This window comes from Athene cunicularia (genome assembly GCF_003259725.1).
Source record: "Athene cunicularia isolate RWA chromosome 2 unlocalized genomic scaffold, athCun1 chr2_part2, whole genome shotgun sequence".
Taxonomy (NCBI): domain Eukaryota; kingdom Metazoa; phylum Chordata; class Aves; order Strigiformes; family Strigidae; genus Athene; species Athene cunicularia.
Window position 1 is genome coordinate 5,996,522 of NW_020799096.1, and position 13,343 is coordinate 6,009,864.

Genomic DNA, 13,343 nt, shown 5'->3' on the forward strand with positions numbered 1-13,343 from the left:
CGGCGTTCCCCTCCGTGAGGGGCCCGGTGCTGTCAGGGCAGGCCGGGTACGTTCCCCTCCCGGAAAGCCTCAAGTCACCCAGCCCCGCCCGGCGTACCCCCGGCAGACGGGACAACTGCCGCGGCACGAAGGCTCACCCCGCCGCCGCCCCTACAAGGTGGGAGTCCTGCCTCGGATCAGTGGCTGGAGCATCGCGAGGGAGCTCTGAAACGGCTCCCATTGTTGTGTCCCTTTTCTGGCTCGAGGGCTTCATACTCCAGAGCGTCCCCAAGCAGCCGTGCCTGCAGCCTGCCTGTTCCCCAGCCGCTCGATTCCCACATCCAGACGAATGTGGTAACGCTGCTGCTGGGTGAAGCGCTGCTCTAACAAGTCAGGCACCCCGCTGTCTTCATCTGGCTGAAAAAAAACAGCCTCCCGATTATGTGACACAGAGCTGGCTCTGGGAAATGTGGAATCATCAGTTTATTGGGCTGTAGGCTACTTTTCCAACGCTGCTGCTTTTTAATTTTTTTTTTTTCCCCTGTGGCCACAAGGATAGGGTGTAACGTCAGTTACAGCACGAACATTGATAATTAAGATGATTTTGCCTGACCTGGTCTTGATATGTCTTAAATTAATCTTTCTACCTATTAATTTTAACGCAAAACACAGCATGGGTCTTCCTAGCAAATAGCTATGATGTATGATTCCTCACAGCAAGTATTTTTTTTAATTGCTGAAGCAAACATTTGTCTTAAGTCATCTAAATAAGTTTTCCCAGCTGCTGTTGGTGGAGGACAACCGACACCTTCTTAATGCCGTTTTGCCAATTGCATTTTTCCAGTGAGGGGTGGAATTCCTGGGGCTTCTGATAAAGGACTTTTGAGATCCTTTGCAAAGTGAGGTGATGGTATCTGCAGAGATCCGGTACTGTAATATGTAATACCAGTGACATTATTCCATCATAGAACCAGGCAGGGGCTGAATCCCGTAGAGGCTGTCATTGTTATGGGGTATGCAAAGGCTAAATCAGTTCTCTGGTCTGATTCCCGGCATGGGCACATGAGCAGATACCTGGTGCAATGGAGCAGGGCAGCATGGCATGGCACAAGAGCACCACTCAGCAGCAGCAATATCTTAAGACGATGTTGGTGTCAAAGACTCTGTCTCATGAGGCCATGACTATTGTTCCAAAGTCCCATTCAGGAACTAGGAATGCACATTTTTAAGGCATTAAACTGGTCTGGACAGCATCTTGGGTTTGAATTTCAAGGGAAACAAATATGGGTAAAACACAGGCAGAACTCTGAAACTGCTGACCCTCTTCTTCATCTGGCGTATGTGCATCATAAGAAGCCTGTTAATAAGCTGAGTGGATTTGGGCCTGCCTTCACTGTACAAATAACTGCCCCAAGGTCATCTGAGCTATTACAGATGTGCATAATTTTACACGTATACGAAATACATAATATTGTATATCCTTCAGTTTCTCTCTACCTTGGATTATTTGTATATCTAGAGTGAGTCTTTTTTCTGACCTCTTACAGGTGACTGTAAGCACTCAGGAGACTTCTGATGGGAAATAGATCCCATTTTCCACTATTCTTCTCCATACTTCATTCTCCTTTTTGTGATGGCAATTTAAGGACCTTCCATATATAAAAAGTGAGGTATATTTTATGGTAATAACTCTACAGTTAAAGTTTTCTGGTTCTGGCATTGCTTTGTTTCTGAGAGACTGGTGTGGCATGAAGATGGTGAAAAATGGATGTCGAAGGTCAGGGAATATGTTGTAAGGATAAACTGTTGGGAAGTCCTCTTCCTCTTTGCTGTGTGTTTGTAAACATTTTGAGATGTCTGATATCTGTTAAAGAAGTGGGTAGAATTTTAGTATTTATTGCAAGGAAATAATATCAGATTTTTTTATCAACTAAGTTGAAGAACTTATGCAAGGAACTGTAGGTTTTTTATATAATAGGGTGTTTGTTTTTTTTTTCCAAATAAGAAATATCTATCTTTCATGTCCATTCCACTGTACATAGCCAGGGTGACTTCTCTTGGCTAGTGCAGTACTTCATACTGCTTTTGCAGCCTCTCTGGATAAAGATCCTGGCCTCTTTCATGCTTTCAGAGCTGCTGCTGAAAAGCTCTGTTTGGTAGTTGGCTTTTGAGTTGCATGAGAGCACTGAATGATCACTTGGAAAAATCTTCTCCCTCTGCCTTTCTCTCCTCTCCTGGCAGTTCCGTGTCAGCTCAAAAACTGGGCTTGCCTATGATTTTAAGTTGTATCAGAGCTATTGTGAAGTATTTGGCAATATGAAATGCCACTAATTGAGATGGAGGTTGTGAAAGCACTTCCCATAAAATACCAAGTTGAACTCTGTTTCTGCATTTCCTAGGGAGGGTCTTTCACTTCACATGGTATAATTTCACATGGCTGAGGGTCTGCAGTGTCCCAACAGTACAAAGAATAATAAGATCACAGATATAAGTAAGTTTTTAAATCAGATATTTGAGAGTACAAGTAGCATCATTAAACAGGTTTCAGAGAGCTTTGTTGACTCCATAGAAGTACCATGAGATTTTACTTTGTCCTTTAGCTGAGAGCCGGTTGCCTTGGTATCCACGTCACAGATGATACCACTTAATATTCTCTGGCCCTTGTGATGCTAAAAGACAAAGAAATTAGGTCAAGGAAATTAAGGGTGAATTACCTTGATTTTCTAAGTTTAACAGAAAACTCTAGAGTTTATTGCACTGCCCTTCTGTCTGTGTAGAGTTTCCCATTTTTAAGAGGAAAAACTGTAATTGCAAATGTGGGTAATGATCATCCCTAAAATCGATTTGATTTTGATTTTAATGGCTACACTAATGTTTTGGCCATTGTAATTTAATAGCTATAGTGACCTTCCTTGTAGGGATAACAGACTGACTCACTCTGTATAGTCACATAGACATGCATGCACTCGCTCACATTCAATTACACGTGTATGTGAGGAGCTGCTGTTTAGTTCAGTATAGCCTGCTCACGTACACTTGCAGAACCTGCTGCAAAAATATTGGGATTTTTATGTGTACGAGAGGAATTGTGGGTCCTAGACCACGAGAGAGATTTTTTGCCTTAAACTGCAGTAAACAAACCATCAGTTGCTGGGTTTCAATGAAGATACAGAGCTGACCTCTGCAAAAGATAAACCAGTAGAGAGCAGGGGAGCCCAGCAGCCAGAGCCATGAAGTTGGTGTGAGGATGTTGCACTTCATTTTTTAAAAGCAAAGCAACAGAACAAAAGATGGCTTCTGAGATAACGGTGGAGGCGGTCTGAAGAAGGAAGGTGGCTAGATGCCAAACCTATGGGAGGAGTCCTTGTGGCTGCAGAGATGAAGAAGCAGAGCAAGACAGTATTGGCTTGCTGGTGGCCTGAGGGTGTATATACACTGTGGTAGCTGGTTGATAGTCTGTTACCAATGGGTAACATTGCAGGACCTGAGAAGCCTGGTGGTGTGTGCAACTAGGAGAAAATGAGATACAGGGAGTACAATGGTAGGTAAATAGTACCAGGGCTGGCAGATGTAAGCCTCTAAGTACTAATTTTGATGAGAGCAGAGTCAGAGGAGTGACACAGATTATTAGAAAAAGTCTATCTCAGTTAAGAAGCAGGGCAAATGTCTATGCAGCATAATGTGTAATTATACAAACATTTCAGTTCTTTAAAAATACAATTGTAGGGTCAAGGCCATCAGGGTATTAACACAAACATGTAATTAACACTGCAATAGAGTTATATGAATTCCTGGCAAAGGATCTCAGTGGGACTGCAAATACATTTCGGAAACAGAGATCATAAAAGAAAATCAGGTGTTTAAAGAGGTGCACTATTCAGGTAAGATTAATAAATCTAAAGGTATTGATAATCCTGTGTTCACATCATGACAGATGACAAAGAAGCATAGAGGGATAATGCTGGTCAAAGAGACCCTCTTAGGAAGAAGTAGTTTTGGGAAGGATGGTAAAAATTTTTTTTTTAAATCTACAGGTCTAGTGTTGGGAGTCTTGTTTGCAGATACCCAGGCTTAGATTTAGAAATGGGTGGGTTTCTATAGTTAAATTTGACCTGGAAGATCTAGGTAGGGAAAACAGTAGCTAGGATTAGTAGGATCCGGGTAGTCTTGTGTCCAGTAACTGGCAGATTTCTTCATCAGTCGTTGGTCTAATAGGAGTCATCAGTACTACAGACTCATTTATGGTCAGCAACAAAATATCAAAGAATTGATTATCAAACCCAAACCAAACTGCTTGGATTGACTGAATGCCAGTAAAGTTCCTTTAAATTGAAATGCAGTTAAAGAAAACTAAGGTGCTTTATTTCAGGAAAGCAAACTTTGAGAGTAGTAATGAGCAGAGCAAGGGGGACTAATGAGCTCAAGAACCTGGCTTTAGAGGAGCCTTGGAGCTGCTGACATCAAGTGTAGAACCTCTCCTGATTTTGAATAAAGACTAAAGCTTTATAAGGAAGTGCTGCAGAGACAACTGGAACATGAACCGTCATGTCTGGCAGAGCAGATTTTATGGTCCTTTGAGAGAATTTATTAGTTTAGATGAATAAGATAGGGATGAATACAAAAGCTAGATAAAGAAGAGATAACAGGAAGCTTTGCTGACAGGGGGATTACAGGGCTAGAGACATGTTTTAAACATAGCCTTGAGGAGAAAAATTCACATTGAATAGCTCAACTAATGATCTTGCATACAAACTAGCAGTGTTTTCAAGTATGGATTAACATGGGCAGTCAGATGTTAATGGGGTAACGTCCATTTCCCTTGGGCTCTTCCAGTGGTAGGTTATATGTTGTGGTTACAGTCCTCCTAGCCAGAGCACGTCTGTGGCCAGGCTTTGGAGTCCCAATGAAATTCAACACTGACATAAAGTTATGAGGCACCAGCAACACAAAGAGGATGGCGATGTGCTTCAGGGAGGACTGGGCTGATGAAAGACAGCAGTGCAAAGAGCTAGGTGAAGAAATTAATGTCTAATAACAAGAATAACTCTTACAAACCAAGAGCATAGCACTTGGAAACAGCAAAGGAAGTATGCTGGGCTTGTTGGATGATCAGAGGTTCACAAGGAGTCATAGGGGCAAAGTAACCAGGAAAAATGTACCTATGATCCTGATGTCTTAGGGTACCTCAAATGAGATATTGACAGGAGGGAAGGATTTATTGACTCCACTGTTCAAGGTGTTAATGTGCAATTCTGTGTACAGTTCCAGTCCCCCATTTTATCACAGATAATCGCCAAAGTGGAGGGGAATGGAGGGAAGGGACACTTTGATGCTCAGAAGAATTTAAATCGTAAGAAGATGAAAGCTGAGAAATGACGAATGTTGCCTATGATGACATCAAGGGGATAAACTCTGTCAGGAAGAATAGCTCTTTAGTGTAAAGGACAAAACTGGCCTAAAGAGGAATGGATCATAAGCTCCAAGAAGTAAAATTGGGCCAAGAAGAGGATTCCTAACCATAGAAGTATAATAGTATCTTCCCAGGAAGATTGATAGGGATGAAGACTGAAGGATGTATAAGATGGTGCTTGAGAAAATCCCGTGGCAGGGCAGAGGTCCCTTTCACTTCTTTGATCCAGCACCCTGTTACCAGTGTGTGCTTGCAGGGTTTGCAGTTTGTGAGGAAGCATCCAAAGTGGCACGGCAATACCATCTCCCACTGAAGTCACAGGGCACATGTAAGAGGTGAAGTATAATTACCAGACTTGGAATCTGTCCTCGGCACCAAAGGTAATGCTCACCTCTGAAAAATCAAATTACATTCCTGAAGACACTCAGAGATCTGGATTTTATTTTTATGCATCTTCCAAAAGACTAATAGTACTTGCTTTGGGGACATCAGGGAGCTCTCATTCCTTACACTATTGTCACTTTCAAAAGAAGAAAATCCACTGGATGGGCCAGGACTGTCAGAGGCTCAAGAAAAGACTTCATTAGATGCCAGCAGTTTAAACTGGGTCATGTCTGGACAGAAGTTTTATTTCTTGTGGCAAAGCCTATTAAGGATACTGTGAATGACTCCTATTATATGTTAAAATAGTTTATTTGGTGTCTGCATAAATGCAGCTCTGAGTGTTTTGGAAGTTTTTCCTACCAAAACAGTGGTAGACAAATCAATTCCTATGTGCAATGGACTTGACCCTCTATCCTTAACTAACCTGTTATCCTTATTAATCTGAACACAAAGCTGGGTAAAAAAAAAAAAAAAAAAAAGAGGCTGGTTATTAATATCAGTATGGTAATACTCTTTAACCACCTATAACTTAAAACACTGAGAATGGCTTTAACGAAGATTTTGCACAAAACTTGAACCATGATCCCTAATCTGCTCAAGGTTAGAGATTTTAGCAGAGGGTAAACCTGTCAAAAGGAGTTCTTGGACTTTGGCAAGAGGAGTGTCCAGTGAACCGCCCACCCCATGGGCCCATAAGCTACAGATAGGGCTCTCACAGTCCTGCCACCGTGTGTTTGGTTGTACAGAAGCTATCTTCCCTGGTCATTGGCATGTTGTTTTGGAGGCTACCGAGGTGATGGAGTCCTAGGTCTCAGACACAAATAAGAAAAGACATAGATAAGGAAAGACAAAGAAACATAAGAGACAAGAAGGATGTAAAAATGCCATAATGAACTCGTGTGTCTTGAGAAAACCTCTAATCTAATGAGAATGGATTTTGTTTGAGAGATTGTACTGGTCCAATTAATTATTCATGGCAGCGACATCGTTAGGATTTCATTTTATTTAAAGGCCTCTAAGTGACTTGGAAAATTGGGTTAAGCTGAAGAAGAGTTTCAGGAGAGAGACAGAGGAAAGCTTTTCTTTTTATTGGCTTTGTCTAATATTTTCTAGATAGCTATTAGAAGTACAAACACAAATAACACTCAAGCTCTAACATTCCTGCATTAAACATGGGCATAAATTTGAACCACATAAATACAAGATCTGGGCCAAATGGGAATCTAGATGGCTTTTTGCAGGACAGCTTAGACCCCATTTAAGTGACCTACTGTCATTTGTTGGGGACTCGCCATGTTTCAGCACTGTACATTAACACCAGGCTGTGATCAGTGGCTCCTCGTCCATGTTTCCAAACTTGAGCTCCTAATGTCTCACGTAGCAGAGTGGTGGGGTTACATGGCATTTCTGCTTGCCCTGCAGTAATGTAAGTGTGGGCACAAAGAATCATGTGGCCATTGCCCTAAAACCAGAAAGGCTTTGGCTGAAGTACATCCAAACCAAAGTTTAGTAACTCTTTCCCTTGCTGCAGTAGAAAGCAAAGGCAGAAATAGTCCTAAAGACCAGTAGTGGCCAGACCTCTCCTTCATGTGCAGTAGCTAAAGCTCTCTGCACTTGACCATCCCATCAAGTGTATTGCCCATATTGACAGACAGAAGCGCTTTCCTGGATGGCTTCCCCTTTCCCTGGAGAGGACAACCTGTACCCCAGCCTGCGTGGGGTGGTTGTGTGCCCACAGACAGCCCTGTAGTATGGCCTAAGACCATGTGTCCTGCAAGGCACTGCTCATGGGAACAAGGCAGGGATTACCCTTCTCCGCCCCGCTGGAAAATCTATACCTGATTCACAGATAGGTTACACAGCCTCAGAGCTTCTAACACTTGTATGCTGTTGAGATGTTGAGAAGATGTTTTTTTTTCTTTAACATGTGGATGCTTAGCCTGGGAACTCTCCAGGCATCTGAGTGTTTAAAAAGTCTGGTTTTCTTTTTCTTTTTGTAATGTTTATTTGTTCCTCCCCTTATAATTCTCCCTGTTAACTCATGGACATCATTCAGGGACAGATTTAAATTGAAGCAGACAGACTCCAGTTCTGCTCTGTCCGTCGAACAGTGGAGATTTGTTTAAAAGCGCTGTCGGGAACACACTTGGTATGACTGGAATGCTCAGGGCTTTATTTTTCATTTTGCATCACATGTGAAGTAAGCCGGCTATAGCTTGAGATGTTCACGTGGCCATGGTGGTACCGTCTCTGCCTCGGTTGGCTGAGGGTTGTGTAAATTATTTACAACAGCTTTACTGGGGACGCTCACAAACAATGAACTGGCCACTGGGAGGAATGTGGGGGATAAAGCTCATATGGACCAAGGCTTGGGACCTTGGGAAATCACATTGGGCAATGGCTCTTAAAAATGAAAAAGCATGTCTCCAAGTACTGGTCTGGATCCAGTTTCAGGCTCGGCCTGACACCCAGAAACAATCACTCTCTTGCTTTGATGTCTGGAAGGGTTTGTTTCACAACATTTATATCTAGCTGACACTGGGAGGGAAGAATCCTATTGAAATTTGCTAATTAAGAAGAAGTTTCAACAAGACAATTGCCATTTTCCTACAGTCCCCAAGCACTGTCTTATATGAAAATCCACAACAGCTCCCAAGCTCTGGCTCACCTGAAAACTAAGCTGGGCCACAGCAAGGTTTTGGTTGGCATGAGTGGTATCACCTGGGTCAGTCCTGAATCAGAAAGAGAACCGGCAGCTGTCACTGGTTTGCTAAAGCTGTGGCTTGCCACTGGCATCTCCCAGGTGATGTCTTGGGCATCTTGGAGCTGCAGCCCAGCCAGGCTGGGAAGTTGCAGCCCTGCAGCTCTCCCGGGCCGGGCCCTTCTGCACCTCCCCTTTGGTGGTCACTGCACCTAGGAAGCTGGGTGTGCAGCTGCTTTCTGGGAGGGCTGGAGTCATCACAGGTCAATCTTTCTGAAGTGTGGCGTGCCTCTGATTGCCACTGCAATGTAAAGATAGGGAGAACCTTCAATACCTTGCAGATAGAGGCTTTATAAAGTAACATGGCTTCTTAAAGCATGTGTAAGCAAACACATTATACTGGTAGTGAATTGATCTCCAGCAAAGAGCTTGAGATGTCTCAGCTCTAGGACTTCAGGTGGTGTTTCCTTGGATGCTGTTATCCCATGTTTTCCAGTGTATATCATGTAAGGGTGGACATCTCTGCTCCTTCTCGTAACGTACTTAAGACTGCTTGTTTTAATCTGGCTGCAGCTGGGAAGATTTGGAAATGTCTTCCCATGGTGTCTCATCTTAATCAGTCTGAATTGGTGACTGGAGGCTGTAAAGCCTCTCCCTTGATTCCCTGGGACCCTGCTCTTGCTGCCCACCAAGAGGAAAACTTTTGCACTTTAAACTCTGGAGCTCACAACCTCCCCAAACTTCCAATAGACAAAATGTGGCTGCAGCCTGAGTGTTTATTTAGACTGTGAGAAGAAAGAACCACAGAAGGAAAAAATCTATCCAAATAATAAGACCTTTTTTCCTGATGACTTTTTGATGACATTATTTTGGTGGCTAGACACTTGACTTTACAGTATGTAAATATTCATTTATTTTCCCAGATGAGGAGAAAATTCAAGTCAAATAAATTCAAGTCAATTTGGTACTCTCATTTTTCTCCTTTTAAAAAGTTCCCTATTATTTTTGCAACTCAGTAATAGGTGTTTGACTAACCATTAATTTTTCCCATGAGTGACCTTGGATAAACACAGTAATTTTAAAAACAGAGGTGAAAATTAACTTCTCAGTACAGTGATCCTAGCACAGAGCAGTTCCTTTATCATTCACTGTTCACCGTGGCAAATGTAAGGCTTAATCCAGCACATGAAAGTTGACTGGTTGATCCTTAACTCATGGAAATGGTTTTCCTTTGGTACTGGTTAGCACAAACTTGAATTACTCCTCCTGAGATTGTAGTGGTACTGTTCAAACTGTTGAAGTGCAGCAATGCTTTTCTAATCATCCATTATTAAATCTAAGTCATCCGGATCCTTACTAAGCAACACTTCTGACAATGTCCTTTAGCTCTGGCCCAATTTTTATCCCAGTGAATTTCAAAACCCTTCTTCAGTTTATTAGAGCAGTGCGTTAACAGCTGGACAACAACCTTGTTGAATCTAGGCAGTACAAGTATGTGTTAATTTACAAACACAGATCCAAACTTTACCACCAGGTATGCAAAGGTTTGTGTTTCTGGGCTCAGTCAGCCCATTAGTCTGCTTCAGAAAAACTTGCACGCTTTGATCCTGTTGACTTCAGTGAGAATGAATTCCTTCTTTTGTGTGGATTTAATTGTTTTCCTCATTTGGGATGGATTTTGATATGTCCTCACCTTTGAGTATTTAAGAAGTCAACCCCTTCTTTTGGAAGAAGAGACTCTTTGGGGTCTTTCCTCTGTTTTTTGTAAGGAGAAAGAGTAGTTTCTCCCACAGTACAGTAAGGAGACACGTCACGTAGTCCTAGAGCAGGAATTGATGCTTTCTTTGGTTCCTTTAAGGGTCCCAGACCTTTTTTTCCCAACAAACCAGGGAAGAACCCTTAGAAAGGTGACACCATGTGGTGTTTTTTTTTCAGAAGAAACAGTAAAAAAAATAATAGCATCTACTAAGCTCTGCTATCTCAGGATGAGCTGACTTGATATACAGGATCAGCTGTGAGAAAGCTGGTTCCAAGCTACAGCTGATATGAATTAGCACAGGCCCAGCAAGAACCTGTAGAAAGGCTGGGAGGCTTGTGTAGTTGATGAGGGTTTAATGTTAAGTTTGTATGAGGTTATTGGGTCAGTTTGTTCTGAGTTAGTGTTGTGTGAATCTAAATGGTGGATGGCTAGGAAGATCCTTGAGGGCTGTGTTGATAAATACAAGTTTTGAGAGTGTTGAAACTCCCTGAGTCAGCAGTAAAATGCTGTAGGGTGAGGGAGGTCTGTGTAGAAAAGGATAGGTGGAGATAACTAGGTGCTAATTTTTTTGCGGATACTGTTCTTTTGATTTGGGCAGACTGTTAAGACTACAAGGCAAGTCATTTGGGGACAAAGAGTAAGTGGAAAGCTGATTTGCCTTCAGGGAGACTGATAGGAGAAAGCAGAGTAAAAGTTCTAGTGAGGAGGAAGAGGGTAGAAATAATGTGTAACTAAACAACTTTGAGGCTGAGCAAGGAAGTATAAAGCTAAAAGAAATGTAATCTAAGAAATCCTAAGTCTGAAGTCACTTGCTAAGACTTCTTGAAGGCACCTGGATGTCTAGCTTCCATTCCATCTCAATGCCTTGAGTAACTAGAAAATACTTCAGGCATTCAAACTTTGTGCAGAGCCAACATGGGAAGGGACAGCTGACAAAGCTGTGTTGGAGGCAATTCAATTTGGTTCCACAGAGCTGGCTGCTAAAAAAACGCCTTGAGCGAGCTCTGTTGTGGATGCCTCCTCTCCTGGGAGTTTTGTTGCCTGTGCTGGACTAGTTGCATGGTTCCCTCCCTCTTTCCACTCAGCTTTTACAGGCTTGGACCTTCCCTCAGAGCTGGCTGGTGTTAGTTTGACATCACACCCGGGCAGTGATAAGCATGTGTCTGCTTTTTTTTTTTTTTGAACTGGAGGCTGTTTAAATACATCAGTGAAACACTGTACTGGGAACGGGAATAATAAATTTCTGAAAACTAGGGTCCTGGCTGGTGCCAGGAGAATGAGTGATGAAGGCTTTTGCCTGCAAATACCAGCACGAACAGGGCCCCTTAATTTGGTTCAGTGAGTCTCTGTATGTGGGTGCTGGGTACAGTGGCATAATTTTACAGATGTGAAATGATTTGTCTCATTTCTCCCATTGTATGTCCCAGGATACTGAGAGCAGAAATCTCACACATTTGAAGGGGAGAGGGGAAAAAAGTGATTAGGTTTAATGAAAGTACAAGTTCCTTTATTTTTCCTCCAGCCCTTAATTACTTTTTCTGCTTGTTTAGCTGAATTAACACATGGGAAGGACTATGGATTTTGTTGCCTGATTCTCAAAAAGTTTGAAAATTCCTCATAGGTGTTTTAATGCTTTACAGATAAGTACCTATACAGATAAGTACCTGTGTTGCTTCCTAATGTTGGATGTTCTCCTAGTTTAGCACATAGAGCTGGCTAGATTACTGTATGCTTTATACTCTTAGCAGCTAAATGTTTAGTCCTCACAAATAATCCTCCTTCTCAGAGCCATTTTTTTTCCCAGTTGGATCTCAAAACTGGACTTCAAAGCTCCACGGAAATTGGAAATGGAGGCCCATCTGTATTTTTCTTAGACTGTAGCAGCTGCTGTATTTGAAGTACACTATAGCTGTACTTGAACTGTAAGCTGCCTACCTAGAATTTAAGTCAGAGTTCAGCCAAGACTAAATACTGAAATCCTGAGTTTTGTATTAGAATACCTGTGCACTGAACTGTGCTTATGGTAGTGATTGCAGTGTAGGCATAATGCAGACACTCTTCGGTAACCCATTAGACACCTAATACTCCTCAGGTTCTGGGTTTATATCATCTGGATGTTTTTTGTGTTATGGCCATGGTGCTCTGAAGTCCCTAGAAAGCCTTGCAAGGTTGATGTAAATCTTCAAACTTATTGTGGGTTTTACTTCTCAAGTGAAAAGGCCACATAAAGGACAGTTGGGTGTTTTGGGATGTTTTTTTGCGTTTCTTCCCCTACCACCCACTGGCCCAATATTGGGGCATGTGCAAAAATATTCTGTATGCTGTTCTGACTTTGTGTGAGTGATCATACTGTGAGAGAGGATCTGACTGTCTGTGACTGCATGGCCCTAAGGATGTGTGTCTTCATTGCAACACCATGGAGGTACCAGATGTTCCATGTGGGCTATCTTATCTGGGCACTGAAGAACGGGGTCCCATTTTTAAGTTTTGAAGCAGTAGCATTAAACCATACATCTTTGAAGATGGCTCGTATCTGGCCAAAATCTGGTGACTGTTTTGTAAGTTCAGCATGAGTTTGTGCATGTGTGTGTGTGTGTGTGTGCGCCTGCACCATTGTTTGCTGTTTCACAGCAAAACTGCTACCCAGAAGGATAGCTGCCTAGATGGATTTGAGTTTTGCACCAAGACAAAGGTAAATAAATGCAAAAGCACTTCATTGAGTCTAAATTGCTCTATTAAAATACGGGCTGCCTCTTTTTGAAACGCCACCAAATTGTTCCTCTTCTTTAAACTTTGTTAACAAAACCAATTACAATATACTGAGAGAAGTTGTATGTTATTCCCCTAGCTGAATACATACTTCTGGCTAAATTCCTTTACATGGTTTATACCCTAAACAGCTAAATGTTTAGTCCTCAAAAATGCTTTCCTTTCAACACTGTTTCCTTCATACCAGGGCGTGGGTGGGATTCCCAACCTCGGGCTGATCTGCAGCTCTAGACTGAAACTAAATACAATGCCCTGGGACCAAGTCCCATCATCTGCAGAAGTTGGGCAAGAGGAAATGTTTCTTGTGTTAGCTCAGCTTGTGGCCACACTGGGAGAATTTG